The sequence below is a fragment of the Anopheles funestus genome, chromosome 2RL, assembly GCF_943734845.2.
Source record: "Anopheles funestus chromosome 2RL, idAnoFuneDA-416_04, whole genome shotgun sequence".
Lineage (NCBI taxonomy): Eukaryota > Metazoa > Arthropoda > Insecta > Diptera > Culicidae > Anopheles > Anopheles funestus.
The window spans coordinates 15424942-15442861 of NC_064598.1; the positions used below are offsets into that span (position 1 = coordinate 15424942).

The following is a 17920-nucleotide window of genomic DNA, read 5'->3' on the forward strand; positions in this document are numbered from 1 at the left end:
AGAATGTGACGAATAAATCGAAAATTCATTCGTCACCGGGACCATAATTGCATTCGTCCCAGATTGATGCTGTTGATGGATGGTTAAAATTTGCAACGAAGCAACGAAAAAAATGGAAATTAAAATATTTACAATCGAAATGTTGAAGCGTTACTCATCATCGACGAATTATGGGTGTGAGCGAAATTTATGATAGGTTGTGGAATTTTTATTGAATAACATTAAAGTAAGATGTTTTTTTCTACCCTTTCTGGTCCTTATTGCCGGTAGACCGGCTATGGTTTATTATTTAAGTTTTTTATGAAATAGAAAATGCACGATAGTTGCATTTCCTGCCATTAATTAGTTTTAATAAAAAACACATGCATTCATTAATTGTAAAATTGCATTACATATAATCATAAATCAGCTTACCCGTTCCTATGATGCCAGGCAAAAAAGCACACAACAAGATCTTTATTAAATTCAAATTGCCTTCCTTTCCGTGAAGAACACACTGTGTTGCGGGCTGATGTAAATTGTTGCATCACGCTCGAAAGCATGTGCACATGAACGTGGTTTGATGTAGGTTTCGGTTTTCATCGCCATCTACACAAATTCCTCCAGTAGTCACGATCTGTTCGTGCCTTCGCTCTCGCTGCAGTGGAGCTAAAGGAAAACGAAATGAAAAGTAAAACCACGACGACGGCAATCCACGAACCTTTTTGCATGATCGACCGTGGATGTTTACGATCGTCTAAAGCGAAACTACGAGCGACGGAGGTAACCATGTGAGCTGATTTATTATTCCCGACTGTCGCGAAATTTTGCGATGCTACTACAAGGCCTCGCTAAAGATGGGAAGCAAAAAAAAAATGCGGTTGTTTTAGCGTGAATTATCAACGGCAAACAATTTCGATCGATGTGTACAGGAAGGAGCTGTCGGATGGTAGAAAAAGGAATTGAGGAATGATTACATGATTTTGGCAAGTATTGGCGCGGGTTTACCAATCAATGCCATTCCGCTCACGAATTAGTGACCGGGAGCGTTCGTGCGCGGCTGTGCGTGGCTGTGTGTACAAACCTTTTCCACTAATTTCCAAAAAAACCCCTCCGCACAAATTAAGTACACGATCGTTGAATTCGATTTTAATGAATGATCGCACCGTTGATCGCTGCTGATCGCTATCGACTCATGCCGATTTAGTCCGCGCAACCATTCCGGGCCGGGAATGAATTATGATGGTTAGGCCGTCGTCATCGGCCCTCCATTACACCGTTCTTCCTTCGACCTTGACTGAATCGTTGCGGAGCAAAGCGAAAAAAAAAGGAAAAGGGCGTACAGTGAAACGAAGAAAAATGCCGACTAATCTAACGAGCAAACCGCGTCAGGAACGGCCAAGAACTGGGAAGTCAAAACGTCTAACGAAACAAATTACCGGGGGTGTGGTGCAAAAGAGCAATTATAAAGTGGGCTAACGCCGAAATCGAACATATGTGGGTGTGGGCCACATATTTTGGGAGCGTGCACCGCTATACACCTTTAAAGGGCACGAACAAATGTAAAAGACGGTACCCTTGTGAACGGGGCCGTGTGGGGTAATTTTTGGAAGATTTTTAAATTTTGCTTTTCGCACCCCTGCATGGACGAATGTTCCCTCTGGCTGTGTTTATGGATGAAGAGAAAGAGAGAAAATAGAATTTATGTTGTATGTTCTGGATTTGGGAATAGGGAAGTCTGGTCTGTTTCGGGAAGCGCGGACACGCAGACGCCTCTTTAGCTCAGTGGTAGAGCGCTGGTCTCGTAAACCAGCGGTCGTGAGTTCAAACCTCACAGGAGGCAATAGAGTAGAGTAAAAGAAGATTTGCTCAGAATATTTATGCTCCTTCAAAAGAATTTATTTTATTATTTTATTAAATAAAAAAAAGTTTATTTATTATTTTTTATTTCAAGAAAATGTTGAGTGTTATTATAATGTTTTCAACCCATTCTAGAAGTGGTTGAACGCATCCAATAACGCTGACTTCGTGCCGCTTGGATGAATGACAGTTACACGTGACACGTAGATAGCAAAACGTGACAGCTTAGTACAATTATCGTTCCGCCGGTAACATGCACGAGGCCACAGCTGTTCCTGGTTGTTTGGTTTTTGGTGAAGAAACACAGCCACAAACATCCATTCCACTCAATCGTATAGTGCACTTTAAATCGTTTTACCTTCATCAAAACAGCGCCCACGTCCACGACGTACTTGCTTATGGTTCTTCGTTCCAAAGTTTTTTTTTCGTATTGGAGAATTTGCACCACACGTTCGGCGGATCCGGCAAAACATTGCTCATCGCCACGTATCGAAACGACCGTTAGACCGGTTGCATATTCCAACCGTTTATTAGCTAAGCAAGCTAAACCTAGCAACCCCAGGCAAGGTAAAGAATATCCGTAATGACAGTCCCTTATGGTTGTCGTCATCGACCGGTCGTCTAAGTACCTACAGCAAACGGCCCGACGAGTGGCCGACATTTTCATATTCATTTCGCTGTCGCCGTTGAATTATTCAGCAAGACTAACTGACACGAAGTAACCGACACTCGGACGGATACTATAGATGGGTCTTACGTTAGCCGTGAATGACAAACGTGAACCCCTAGCGACACATCAATCGAGCTGCTCGTTTCCATAAGAAGAAGCCGTAGCTCACCAACGCAAAATTCATTCGCAGCGGCGGTGTGAAAAAAGTTTTCTGCCGGAATCGCGTTTAATTAATTTTAATTGATTTATATTCGTGTGATTCAAGCTTGTTTTGGGTGGGGTTGGGTGGAAATTGTAGGCGGGAAACAGAGGGAGAGGAGGGGAAAACCTTTGCAAAACGGAATATGCCCTTCCGGGACCGGAAATGACTTTAGCCTCAGCAGCAATGGTTGCCTTTATCTTCACAATGTGCAATGTTATTTATTACCAACCACTTAGAAGCTGAACGGAGGGAGCGAGAGAGAAAGAGAGAGAACCATTAAATATTTTTCTACCTCAATTTTTCAACATTTCTAAAAACCGATCGATCGATCATACTTTATATCGCTTTAGCTTGAAGAAGTTCAGAAATAAGTCAAAGTCGTTTCTATTTATCTTTTTCTCTCCCTCTCGTTTGGTTCAGCTTTCTTTATGCCGCAACGCATACTTGAGGAAAGTTTCATTATTGCAGGTGGGATTTTTTTTTGGGAGGTGTTTTATCGGTCATTTAAATGATAAATGAGTCTCCAGCTGTTTGAAGACTGCGATGGTGGGGCGATTAAATATTAATAATGACTGATTTGTGCCTACATTTATGTGGAATTTTAAACATAAAAACGAAAGAGAAAAACGCGGAAAACGTATGTTGTTTTTTAAATGATATTTTCTCTTCCTTCTGACGTTGCAAAAGCTTTTTCTATAAAACTGGGACCAATTTAGTCATTAAACAGTCTAATTTTATATCATTTAAACCCGACTACTATCAAAAGTTTTTTTTTTAACGGAGAAATATAGTCGCCGGAATTCGTTTGATATTCTAAGTGAATTATGAACAAATAACGGATGTCGACTCTAAAACTTTGAACTATAAACGATACTCTTCCCGTGTAGTTGACATAAGTGGGAATTTCGAGATACGCGAATCGTCGACTACTTGTAATTGACACATGATACAGGCATTTAAAAAGATAAAATATTTCAAATTGTCGTCGAAAACTTCAAAAACAAATTTTTCTCAAATAAAATTTATAAATTTACAACCGGCAGATTCTTTTATCTGGGTCATATATCTTCTCGCCTTTATGAGATTCAAGCAAAAGGGTTAAATTAAATTCCCTTTCGAACAAAAGACCACCATAAACCTTCGAAACGAAAGCTTGTCAATGAAATTGCGTGTTGAAAATTTCATCCCCATTCCAGTATCCGGCCGGGCCAGGAGATCAGCAAAACATAAAATCCTTCATTTTATTTTGTAATCGAATGATTAATGCCAATGTGTGTGTGAATGTTTTTGCCGCGTACGTTGAAATCAATCTGATTCATGTTTCAACATCGTTTCTAGCTGGTTACGCGAGAAATTCTAAATTGTTATTGATCCTCATTTCACCCAGCAAAATGGTAAACCGTATCTATGTCACCAGAGACACCATTCTGTGTCTTACGATGGCTTCCACGCCATGTTGGACTGATGGTGGGACCCGCATCGGTGTGTGCGTGTGTGGGAAGTTAAAATGTCATCGATACAAAATTAATGCCTCCCCTCATCCGCCATTGAGTGTGAGGCATGTGACGCGCGTTACTTGTACGATCGTTTGCCACATTTCTTTTGCCAAACCACAACGGCAACATTTCTACGGGGTGGGAAATGTTCCATGCGCAAGGGCAAGCAGGACGGTGCAGAAGCGAAACAAGCGAGGAAGAAAAAAAGTGTTGTGTACATGGTGATAATTAATCTGATTCATAAATCATGCTTTACACGCTGTATATTCATTAAGATAAATGATCCGCAGCACGGCGAGATCTGCTTGTGTGTGTGCGTGTGCGACAAGTATGTATACGTTTGTACAGTTTGAAAAAGGTTGGAGACACGACCACGAGGTAGAGACGGCTGCTTCGGGTGCTTCGAAGATGAAAACAGGAATGCAATTGCAATGATTTTCACCAAAACCGGTGACCGGTGCAGATGTCGGACAGTGCGAATATGTGCGGAAACGAAGGTGTACCGTACAGAAACCCGCCAGCTGAGTGCCGTACGGCGTAGAAGATGGGTGTAGCACAAAAAAAAAGATGTAACCAGTACGAATGGATGACCTCGATCAAAATGCTAATGCCACAGCCCCTGGGGTGCATTGTGATGCATCGCAATCTGGTGGGCTCGACCGATGACAGACCGGAACTTTTCCATATTTGTTCGGTGCACCATAGAGGTGTTTCTGTGTGTGTCGCTTCGTGAATGAAATGCTAATGAATGATGCAAATGCAAATGCAGTGTGTAGTTAAAGAAAACTAACCTTGTACAAAATTTCGAAAATTCCGAACTTTCTAAGCTCCGTAAATCGTTGTACAAAGAGTCATGCCCTTTTTTTTCTTCTTCTCCTCTCCCTTCTTTACACCACTTTCCTCCAACGACATCTTCCGAGGTTATTTGCAAAAAGGGCTGGTTCGATTTTATTATCGGATGAAACTAAATCCCCCCACCGTCGGTGGTATGACGCGAAACACTGCCAATGGTACGATCGTGTACGATCAGATCGACGAACTGGTTGACTGAGCTGATTAACAGATTAACTCACCATGTACCGAGCAGAACCCGTTCCTACAAAAAATTTGCATCCCAATACCCCCGGTTCAAGGGATTTTCCCTTTCAGATGAGCGCAACAAAAAAAACCCGCTTGGAATGCATTCATTTATTCGACCTATCAATTGGTGCGAGTTTCAATTCGTTTGCCGTTTCCCTTGAGGAATTGCTTGCGGAAGACGAAATGTAATTTGCGTCAATTGCATTTCCGTTCCGGGACATCTGGGGGTGGGGAAATGCTAATGTAGGAATCGTTTTGAAAAACAGCTGCAATGAATTAAAACCATTTTGGATGTGGACTGAAAGAAGGCAAAAAGGTATATTGGCGAAGCAGTTTGCAATTAGCAATTTTGTATTCATTTCTAGCGTTGCACAACAACTAGTCTGACCTTTTTGTGGATGTTGTTTTAAATTCTTTTTATAGTTCAGTTTTTAAATGTCCAAATCAGAAAATCAGAAGCTTTTGAAAATTGTTTAAATATTTATTTAGTAAATGAGTCAATTGAAAGACAAACGCATATTGAGTAATTCTTCTTTTATGGCCCTTCTTTATGGTCTACTCTGGAGATCTCTTAAGTTGTCATTTCTGGCATTCTTTGACTTTTAAAAACTCATAGCGACATCCTCAAACATTACCAAATCGTAATATTTTGTGGATATGGTTTTCTTTTTTGAAGAATTTTGGCTGCTATATACCATAACGCTGGTAGGATATATGTATTATACGTATGTTGACTTATTGAATAGAGTCTGAATTTCTGAGGTCTTTTAAATATTATCACTCATTAAGGAAAGAATGTCTTGGGATTACAATGTTATCCTATAAAACCTTGTCTAAGTGATGTTCAAGGTTTGCTTATTCGTATGTTATGTCCTCAAATTTTCTTCAAAAGACTTCTTCAAAATTTGTTGTTTGTGTCTTGCCGTTTGAAGAATTTTTTGTGGAAATGAGTTCCTGTTTTCTGCCCCCAATAATTCGCCAATCTTTCCCTCATGTTAGCTGCTCATTTTACATGATTTCATTCGCAGAAACATTTGGCTTGTTTTAGCCGTATCCCACATGCGTCATTTACCCGCAGTGCAATTAGCCTAGCGTTCGATATCGTTCGAGTCTTCGGCAGACGCATGCAAGAACACCCGACACCGTCCGAGCCGCTTTTCTTTCTGGCGAAAAATTCCAACACCAAACGGTACGGTGCACGCGTGCGGTGATGTGACTTGGCATTTGTTTTTGGGGTCGTGCATACACAGCGAAAGAGAGACCACACCGTGTATACCGGATCCCCGCAGTGCTAATTATTTCGTACCACATCGTGCCACAGCACCAACCAACGCGAAACCGGCGCGTTTTGCCAAATAACAATCATTTTAGACACCGTGTCAACCAACCCTTTTGTCCCGTCCTTGGTCCGCGGTTGTGTAAACCACCCTACCACATCCACGCCGGTTTCCGCGCACATGTAAACGAGGTTAAGCAAACAAAGAAAAAAAAAGGTGATCAAACAAAACATTAGCGCGTTGATTCGCGACATTCGCAACCGATGCTTGTTGGGCAGAGCAAAAAAAAAAAAAGCAAAGGGTCGGCCGGCATTCCATTGCCATTGACCGGCGAAAGTGCTTCATTCGTGGTGTCTCTGAGCTGGTTCTCATTCTTCACCGGTTCGATGCATCCACGGTACAATTGACGAATTAGTCAATCGATTTTCTCCCATCCCCAAATATACCTCCGTTGACCTGCCACAAAATGCATCACATCCGGCGCGGGTTTTTTTTGTGTGTGCGAAATTTCCAAACAGACGAAGAATTGTGACGCTTCAACGGTAACTACGAAACATTAAAATAACAACAACTGCAACCTCCAAACCCGGCTAACATACAATAAAAAAAAACACAACAACTCCCCGAATGCGGCAGACTCTGAGAACCATGGCATGGTCGAACAACGCACGCACCGGCCAGGCGAAGTTTTCAAAGATAATCATCCTTTTCCGCTGGCGGGCGAAAGATAAATATTTACAAACGGTCCGCGGCATCTCCGACCTTACCCGGCCAACCTTCATCTCCTTCCGCCCACCCCCCGGCCAGGCCGGGTGCCTCCTCTTCCAGGCCGCCGTTTGCCGCCGTTTTGGCGTGCCAGGGAATTCGATCCGTTTCGTCTTCGCAAACAAAAGCCCACCCGTACGTCGCCGTTCACCCTACACCTTCACTGCCCTACGGGAATGCAATCTTCCTGTCCCCGTATAACCCCCTTTAGTTAGCTCTTCAGCTGTGCCAAGCAGGAAAAGGTTAACACGAAGCAGTTAAGCCATTGCTGTTACGCTGCTTTTCCATTCCACTATCTGTATTCTTCAACGGCTCTCTATTTGCTTCCAAAGCATATTTACCCTTTTTATGAACGGAAACCGATGCGATGTTCTTGGTGTGCAAGATTCGGAGAATGCTCTGTTCCTCTGTTGTTGTTTTTCACCTTTTCCCCCTGGCCTGTTTGTGTTCTTTTTGGGAAAAAAACGAAAGAGTTCCTTTCGGGCAATTCAACATCACCGGAAGGTGCGACGGTTCTATGCGTTTCGAAAAGATCCAAAATCAATAAATGAATGTTTAATGAGAGTTAAATTTTCAAATTGTACATCCGTGCCGTACATCCCGCCGGGCTTGGGTTTTTGGTGTTATTTTGAGTTTTTTTTTTTATGTTTTTCCAGCGGGCTGGGTAGAAAAAGGTGAAGAAAAATGAGAGGAAACGGTGGTGCGAAAACGTGAAGGAATGGGAAACTAAATATGCATTTTCCAAGCATTAAATATTTATGCAGACACGATCGAGTGGTTCGAGATCGGTTCGGTTTCCCGTTTCGTGGTTTGGTTTTCCAAAATGCATTGGATTCCACACACACACACGGTAGAGGGCAACGGTGCATTTTGGCTTTGGTGGTTTGCAATGCAAGTGCGCCGTAACGGGCGTTCCAGCTTTTGGAACTTCTATCTTTTTTTTCTTTCGTTTTTGACGTTTTTGATTGCAAAGTGTATGAAGTTCCCCATACCCCACCCCCGGGGGTGGGTTTCAAAATGAAAGAGTTTTCCAACAGCTGCTATTGTACGGTTAAAAGCAAAACAACCACATCACAGTTTAAAAGCCGTTTCGCATGAATACTACTTGCAGGCCGGGATGGTTTTGTGATGGTTTGATGATCTTTCACACACCCATACTACTCGCACGATCGAGATTGAACAGACAGTTCGCAAACCGCAGAAGCGCAGCATTTGGTGAATGGAAGGGTTGGTACATTGGTGCCACCCCATCCTCTCTCTACCTCACCCCTCCACAAAACTTTTTGGGGCGGTTTGTAATTGCATTCGTATGATGTTGTTACTGCTTTATGGTGCGGTAAGAGAAAGAAATATGTTGCAAAATGGTTGTTATTGTGGTTAATTTGCAACATGAGCAAAGCGGTTCTAATTTTAGTATTATTTTACCATTTTACAGAAACAAAATACCACTTTTTGTATAAATAGGTTACTTACTTCCTAAAAAATTTTTTTTTGATGGTAACTTACAAAGTCAAGAGGCTGCTTCCTGGTTAATGTCAACATTTGACAATGTTCAATCTGTCAGAGGAAAAAAAGAGACAAAAAGATGAGTTTGAAAAAAGTTATGAAAAAATATTCTATTTTTAACAGTTGGTTCAACATGATTCTTCAGTATTGTTTTTAGTTTAAAGAGACTTTAATTATTTAGTTAACAAAAGAAGGAGTGTAAAGTGAGAGTAAAAAGCAAGACATGTAAACGAATAAAGAGCGGATTGAAGATTAAACATGACTCTGATTCATGAAGCACTAAATGAATCAATGAATCGAGCGAATAATCCTTACTCACTAGAATGACTTTGGCTGCTAGGGTAGCATTAAATTGAGTAATTGTGTTAGACTATCTATGAAACTTAAATTAGAAAATTTTATTTCAATCAATCGAAGTTTTGGATAAACTTGGGATGTGTCATATATATGAAAAACTTTGATGAATAACGTAAGAAATGGAAATTCGTAGAATCTTAAGTATTTGGGACTCTCCAAAGAGCAATACGTCCAGGTCGTTCTTTCAAGAAATAAAAATAAAAAGACTCTGCAAAGGATAATGAATCTTTTGAGAATCAATTCATGATTCAAAAAACTCCTCATGCACAACAGTAAGCATGTATTTATTTTATGACACTTCTGAGACATTAAGTACTCATTTAAATCCTCAAAGAAAGAAGCACTTTAAACTTTATTGAAACGAAGCTCTTAGAAGAAATTCACTGCAAACCAGAATATTCGGTTGATGATACGTTCAGCTCATCAAATATTTGAACCTAAATGCCCGCCTCGTACATCTAATTGAAAAGCGTTCACATGATAGTTCTTAAAGCGAACCCCCGATTCTACCGGCATCGACCGATGGTCCACAGAAAACCACCAAGTCCGTCCATTGCAGTGTGTCAGTAAAAATAATTTCACATAATTCATGTGCTCTGGCTGTAACACCTACTAATTTATTTTCTCCTCTCCGATAACGCTTTGCAGCCGAAAGCCGTTGTTGCCGCCCACTCCTTGAACCGTTTTGCCAAGTTTTGAAGCATCCTAGAGAAGGTGAGTAATGATGGTTAGGTTCGCCGTTCAGCTGTTATGTAAAACCGTCTACGAGCAGCTCAACCAAAAACCTTCTGCAAACCGTGGTGCCGGTGGCCACGGTGTACTGTGTATAATTTGTGCTCCTTCCGCAATCTTCCTCGGCCATCAGCCAGCTTTTTCGCCGTAACCTTCCTGGTGCACCGTCCTGATCGTGCCGATGTGACTGCTGCTACTACTGCAAGCCCCCTATAATCAATTTCAGAAATTTAATGCCCACCCTCGGGACGTTCGCCAGAGTCTGGCCAGGGATGGCCAGGGTCAGGGTCGGTTTGGGGGGGGGGGGGGGGTGTTTGGGAGGGGTGGTAAAACGAGTCGAGAACGTGGCGCACATTTTGCCTTCAATCAAGCGGCAATAAATGAAATGAACGCAACCGGCGAGCGCGCACGGTGCGAAGAAGCGTATCTTCTTCGGGCAATGGTAGTGCCCGGCCGGTTCCGTTTTTTTTTCGGGGCTGGGAAACAATCACTTAAAACCGCAAAACTAAATTACCTTAGCCCTCAGCTCGGGCCACGCCAGAAAACTGCCACATTTCAGGCTGCGGTGGGCTTTTGTTGCTTAAGGCCGCCGTACACCGCATCTAATTGACTTCCTGTCCCGAGGCGATGTCTCGAGGCTTTCCGATTCGATTGTGATCATTCTTTTGCACCAGGAAGTATGTGTTTTTTTTGTTTGACCAAAGTCACAGAAGTCCACTCTAGGACAGCGAAACGTGACGCTTAAGGGTTGAAAGTAATAAAAAGGAAAATTCTAAAAATACTTCACTCAGATAGCAAGTTAGTTTGGTGGACAAACGAAAAAAAAAAGTCAAACGCACGCCAGCGGTTCTAGCAGTTGTCGCTTCAACAACAAAAAAATCGCCCATTCGCCTTGACGCAGTAAGACGAGCGGTGTAAATAAATAAAGCCATAAAACCGGCCAACTCATCTAGTTTGAACGTCGGGTAGTTGGTCTGTGACCACATCGTTACCGTTACGCACGCAAAACGCGGGCGACTAACTATGGGCCACACTGACGCAGTGTTTGTCCATGTGCCTCGATCGCACACCCTCCCCCCGAAACAGGGTGATTGGAGAATGGTGCGCCTTTGAATACATTTAATTCATGGCCCGCCCGAATGCGCAGATGGGAAGCCGGCTGTACCACTCCAGACGGACGTGGACGGACACAATTTAAACTGACAGCGTTTAGCTGTCGTAAAGGCAGGAAAAGCATACAGAACTCGGTCGACTGTCATCAACACTCTCGATCACACGCTCGATGTCACGATCGGTTGGCCGTTTGCCAACAGTGAGCGGTGAACACAATTGCAATCGAAACCGGACTTGAAGCTAATGCTTGCGATTGTCTCTTGTTGCTTAGCATAAGAACCGGCCAACATGCAAATCGATCCGATCCAGCGCACTGCCCCGTATCGGCACTTTTTCTATGGAGCCAACTGTCATTTTCGGTGCGTTGGAACGCTTGCCAACAGCGTTACTGTTACGGTAACGCATTGTTTCGTCTCTGGTCGAATGGTACGATTGTGAGTGTTTTTTTCCTTTCTTCCCGTACACCATCATCGCTAATCATGTTGTTTTGTACGGGACGATAAAGGGCTTTTTTTTGCTTTGTGTTTGCATTTTTATACAATGTACGTTCATTGTATTGTCTTTTGGAAGCAATTTTGTTTCGTTTGTTTTGTGGAGATAATTATGCGACAGTTGCTGTACATGGGTCAAGCTTGAAGGATTTCGTGCATAAAAGTTTGTTTAAATAAATATGCTTTTTTATTTTGATTTTTCTTTAACTAAATTGCTGTACAAAGTCTTACACAGAAATTAAAATAAATTGAAAGCATTTAAGAAAACAATTTTAATTAGACACCATTATTGTTTTATACCCCCTTTTAAAGGGTGTCTTAATTTTGCAAAAACAACAAACGTTTTGGTATATTCTTCAATAAATTATTACACGCCTGTTTATGTGTTACGCATTACAAGCTAATCGTTCCAATCAAATTAAGAAATAACTAATCGGACGAGTTTTTTTTCTATGCTTAATGCAGCACAACTTCGTTACATCGCATTAAGTGGAATTATTTGTTTTTTTCTCTTTCTTAAATCATTGTTGTGTACGTTTAACGGTTGAGTGAAAATAGAGTAGAAACTTGTTTCTGTTCATTTTAATCTTTGTTTTGAAGGGATGTTTTTTTCCACTCTATAATTACCTCGTTTTTTATAGTTTAAATTCCAATCAAGTTGATTGTGAAGGTTTTTTATTTAAAAAAAAGTTACATAAATCATGCTGCACAGAAAATATCAACTGCTGCTAATCAAACACAATTTTAGAGGCCATCACGGTTAACGTCAAGGAAGTGCACGATCTTTGATTGATGTGAAACCATACCGTGCAGCGTGTGTCACACATTAATGAATAGTGCTAATCTTTCTGTTGATAATAGTTTTATGATAAAAAAACAGTACTACTTATTGATGCTTGACTAAGAATAGATGCTGTCAAAGGAGGAATATTAGTTTTTGGAAAATAAAAAAAAAATCCCTATTAATTGTTCATTTAATACCAAGAAAATACGATTGGTCAACATTATCTCGATAATTCTCGTAGCAGAATCATTAATTTCATTCGAAAAAAAAACCCTTATTTACTAAATGTGACCCATCTAAGATTGCAGGGTGAATCGAAGGAGAAAGGTTTCTTCACACAGGAAGACGCAACACCCGTGACAAAAACATCACGACCGTGTGCCGTTTAGTGTCCGCACGAGCTTAATTATACCGAAATTGCCGTGGCGCGTAATGTACGTTAGCGCGCACGGTTTTCAGCACCGGAATTCCTAATGGCCGCTAATGACCGCGACCCCGCTTGGGTAGACGGGGGGGAATTGACAAAAGTTAAATTAAGCGATAATGTTTTATGGATCCGTTTTGACGCGCCCCGACGGCTGTTGTTGTTTTGCATGTCAGTGCTGTGAGTGTATCCCGCTCGTAAGTAACGCCCGTTTGGTGTAATTGTTTCGCTTCGTGTCATTGCGCAAAAAGGATCTCCTGGGGGACGGATTTGATGCAATGGGGAAAGAACGTTCCCATTCCCCTTAGGGGGAGTTTCGAGCATGTGTTTAGAGCAAACGTAATCGAACTTGATCCCGTCCCGGTTGACGCTAATGAGCTTTGATCGATTTTTCTTGTCATGAGTTAGTCCGACAGTTGACCGATCCGACGATTGGACGGGTCGGTTTTTTTGGTGGATTAGGTTAAACCCCGTTGAGCGGAAGCAGAAAACTGCCCCATCACTCAGGAAGGGTAGCTGAAGGGAGAGACAAAGCGTGAGAGAGGACGGGATGATAGAAGTTCAAATTTGTGATGGATTATGATGTCAGCAATGATTGAGTCACACAACCGGTGTCGTGTGGCGGAACGAATGTGTTGGGAAATCTTCCACGGCCGAAGCAGGAAGAAACGGTTTTTGAAATCAAATCAAAGCAGAATGATTAAGTGATTTCCATGACGCAGTGGGATACGGAAGGTTCTCGTATGTATGAAGGTGACTTGACGGCAAATTTCCAGCAGTCATCAGGCATGCTGAAGTTTTGAAGATAAGCGCCATTCTTCTTGGAATGTTGCTATTTCTTTTTTGTTTCATCAAAGTCAACCAAAAAGTTGGTTATTTACTTTTATGTTAGGTAAGTTTATTAAAAGGCTCACGTGTTAATGGTGATTATGGTGTTTGTGGAGCGCGTGTGTATGAACTCCAGAGGTCATCGGCTTTACACACACTCCATACAATGGAAGTATATTTTTTGTGCCTTGCACGTGTGCGCCCTTTTATCAGTACCGGAACTAGGAGCTTTGTTCGCTAATGCTTATTAGTATCATTAACGCAAAGCAGCGCGACATGAAACAAAACAAAAGATATCGCCAGTATGTGTACCATGAACCCCCACAAAAATGCCATAATTCCATTTGCGGCCTATTACGAATCTCATTCAGTCGAAGGACGCGGGGGTAAACGGGGAATCCGTAGTTAATCGTTTTTGGAGAAATTTGTCATCCATTTATTCATGCATTAACGGAGGTGTGCTTTTGATCGTCTGGACTCGTGGGTACTCCGCCATTCGGTCGCCTCCGAGGCAACCGACACGCACCGAAAAGGAACAAACGTAAATGGCGGCCCGTTATCGCATGATTCGCATCAGATCAGTCCGACCGGGACCGACGGCGAGATTAGGGGCACAGTGTGGTGGGATTGGGGTTCCTTGGTCGGTTCGATGATTACCCTAAATCCTCCTGTACTCAACCAATCTATGCGAGAGACACACACGTACGGTATATAACGAACTCGCCATCAGTTAAGCTTGGAAAGGTTAGCAGCAAATCTCCGATCTGTCTGGCTCATTAGAAGAAGATAACGAGAGCAATGGCAGACATGTGCCGATGCTTAGTGATGTTTTATTTTATGATCTGATTCATGCTCTCTACCTGTTACTGACAAATTCATTTCAAACGGTCGATGCCGTCACAGCTGTCGAAGGCTTTTTGAAGTTGACTGGGAGTATCGTTGACATCAGCCTCATATCACCGATGTCCAGGGTAGCGCTGCACCTTTGGCGAAAAGGTTTACTTCCTGCCTTATCGTACACTGCCCGACATTGATAACATTTCAAAAGTTGTAAATCTGAACGACTAAACCTGATTGAGAGAAACTTTCGGATATTTATGATAAAAAACACCAATCCCTTAAGCGTATGAATGCACCGGCATGTGTAAATAAATGCTTTGCGATAATGCATGTGACTAATATCTATGAAATGAAAAATGTCCCTAATCCTACGGCATTTGTGCTTCAATCCAGGTTTTTGGGGGATATGTTTGCGGATCTAGATAGTAAAGCAATCGAGGAGGCTTAACGAATGTTGTTTTGTGTGCCTAAGCCCGAAATCGATAATCAAGAGGATTATTTGATGGATAAGCGTTAGAACAACTGAGGGGAAAAGAATTGGGTCACACTGCGGATTGACACTGCGCGAAGCGGAATATAAAACGTGCTGATTGATGAAATGTTTTTATTGGATTGAATTAGATCTCTTAACAAGAAATTTGACATTTGTTAATAAAGCATTAGTCAGGAAGTTTGACAACAGTAATAGTTTTCATCCCATCCGCAACTGAAAAGTAACTTGTAGTAAAACATGTGTGCTTCTAGTTGAGATTTGAACCCAGGTCGAAGTGGTGAAAGATGTATACCTTACCGTCTGTACTACTCGACAATCCTAAAAATGTCGATGCTAATTCTAGTTTATTAATACCTGTTTAAGCTCAAGTCTTTGACTATATCTTCAATAAATCTACTCTCTTAATGTTTCATGCCATAGTTTGTACTCTTTTAAGCTTCATACCTTAACGAAAGCGGGAAGAACAAAAAAATGGACATTTACTCGACAGCGTGGCATTGCTGTCTAGCCGATTCACCACATACGAATGAATGGATTTTGTGTGATTAGTTCGTACGGTGTTTGATTTACCATTCGGCGCCATAACGCCGCATGGTTTCACCATGCGAACGGCTGCATCAAATTCCGCACCTTAAGTACTGTAATGAAAAACAAAGCCTCACACTGATCGGTCATGCCTTAGAGGCTAAGCAAGTATCAAAACGCAAAGCTTAGCGCACCTCCCGGAAACCCGTCTGGGTTCGGTGTTGTGGAATCCATTCTAGCGATTAGATACGCCTCCGGTGGCGGATTCCGTTTGTCGATTTTTCGATTTCCACACAACCGAACCGCGGTAGAACGAAATGGATCGAAAATGAAAAACTTGTCTGCTGTGGCTGTTCCACAGACCCAGCCAGTTTTCATTCGGCCCGATCGATAGTGCCCGCAGGGGAGGAAGAAAAAAAAATACAGGACCACTTTCTGTGACGAGCCGGAGCGAATTCGAATGGCCCGACACGGAATAGGAAGCTTAATCAGCACGTGAAGCAGTCAGGAAACGACTTTCCGATTTCCGAAACGCTTCGTTCTTCATCGTCCGATGGACGCTTGTGGCTATTTTCGTTCGATTCGGTTGTTCATCCGTTCCGTTTTGGATTCGTTTTATTTCTTTCTTGCAAGTTTAATCGTGAAACCTAATCTTACCTCGCCCACACTATAAGGAGCTTACGGCTATTGTTTCCCAAAAACGCGTCGGAAGTTTGGATCAAACAGATTTGAAGTTGCAAGACGATGGTTGTCGATTAAGATGCGTTTTTTTTGTGCGGATGAGATAAATGAAAAATGTTTTGTACAACGGTTCAGCATTAAGAATACCTTCAATGATTGTATTTTTAGAATTGAAAATGGAATAAAATTGTAATCATATGACAGAAAAAGTTCTTAAAAATATATTTAAAAAAATACCAATATATTTCAGACATCTTTAAGGCTTACTCATCAACTTTGTTTAAGTGTTAAATTATTCGTAAAGAGAAATAAAGAAATATTCAATTGCATTGTACTGTAACGTAGTATGTTCCAACGACGTCAAACAAACCTTCCACTTGCGAATGGCTGCTTTTGTTCGAACAACTTTAACAATTGACGATTGAATAAGCCATTTCAATACAGAAGATTGAACAGCACGAAGGAGATTGATGTTGTATCTTGTTGCGTTTTTTTTTTTGCTTTGCTCGCCTCTACACAAACCATACCTTTCGGTTGATTTCTACACAAAATCCACTCGATTGGCGTACATGTCTCCTTTTTAAAGTGTTTTTTGTGCGGAATTTATTTCGATCACTATCGCATCCATCAATCGATTACCAACGTACACGTCGTGATGGAGCGGCTGTGTGCGGCGATAGTGGAGTGAACAATGTTCCACCGGGTCGTAATAAATTCACCGACCTATCTCAAGATAAACTGTCGTATAAGGCGCTCGTCGGAAGAGTGCAAATGGGGATGGGGAAAAGACAAAAAAAAGTATAAACACAACACGAACAACAACTAAAAAAAAAAACACCCCGCCACGATGAATGCAACGATCACCGGACGCACAGCCACCGATCGAAATGGATGAGAAAATCGGTGAGGAGCAAAAAAAAACCAAACCCCTCCCAAACAACCCAGAGCAGAATAAGCATAAACAACAGCGGCGCGGTGTTGGCCTGCCCGATGGACATGCTGTGGCAAACACGGGTGTCGGATGCAAGGGAAAAGACGCGAAAAGCATCACCAAAACAGAAACGAAACGAAGAATAACATCAGTCTCGGACGAACGGACAACGGCAACAACATCGTGTCTCGCGCCATGTCGCGGCTTTGAGGGGGTCTTTAAACGTTCAACCGCATACACACACACACATACACACCAGGTTGGACCAGGTTGATGTGTGAATGGATCCCTTGGGGTGGTAAACGAGGAGGGTGGCAGGAGGTACAAGTCGAGATCAAATTAAGGCAGATATGTGTTAATCGTCGTTAATGGTTAATGGGGGTAATTTTATTTCCATTCTTCGACAACGACGCCACCGTTGTCTTTTGCGTGCGAGAAGAAAGAGGTAATGGAGGGAAAAAAAAGAAAATGAATGAAAGGGAGAGAGAGAGAGAAAGAAAGTGATAGAGGCGGGCGAGAGGTAAACGATAATGAAATGACAGTAAAATTATTAGAAAATCTGCTTCTGTTGCCACATTTACAATAATTTAGCACTCCCTTATATGTCTTTTCCGATCTGATTTCACTTAACCCTCTATTTTTTCCTTTTCTGATTTATATAATTCTTCTTAATAGAGTTAGCAATCATATTAGAGCATAAAACATTAAGATGAAGTCATTATAAAAGAAAGAAATTAAAATATGTGAATTTGGTATACTCTTCAGGCTCTTATATAAAAAAGTTTTCTTTATGTAATTTTAAAATAAAACAAAAAGTGCATAAAATTCTTAGTTTGGTTAAAAAAGACACTGTTGAAGAAGATTCACAATACCAAAAAGTTTCCCA

General features: G+C 41.7%; 1 protein-coding gene and 1 non-coding gene across 9 annotated transcripts in view; both read left to right on the plus strand.

The window, feature by feature from the left end:
* LOC125765166 (mpv17-like protein) overlaps positions 1 to 17920 on the plus strand; it is a 137145-nt gene that overhangs the window by 21809 nt on the left and 97416 nt on the right. For 6 of the 8 annotated variants that reach the window (XR_007418504.1, XR_007418505.1, XM_049430074.1 and 3 more), the window contains exon 2: positions 9841 to 9906. The exons of the other annotated variants lie outside the window; for them this stretch is intronic. The gene's annotated coding sequence lies outside the window, so the exon portion shown is untranslated. The remainder of the gene's footprint in view (positions 1 to 9840; positions 9907 to 17920) is intronic. 8 annotated transcript variants of the gene reach the window in all.
* Positions 1751 to 1822, plus strand: Trnat-cgu (transfer RNA threonine (anticodon CGU)). Its single transcript has one exon. It is a non-coding gene; the product is annotated as a tRNA-Thr (tRNA).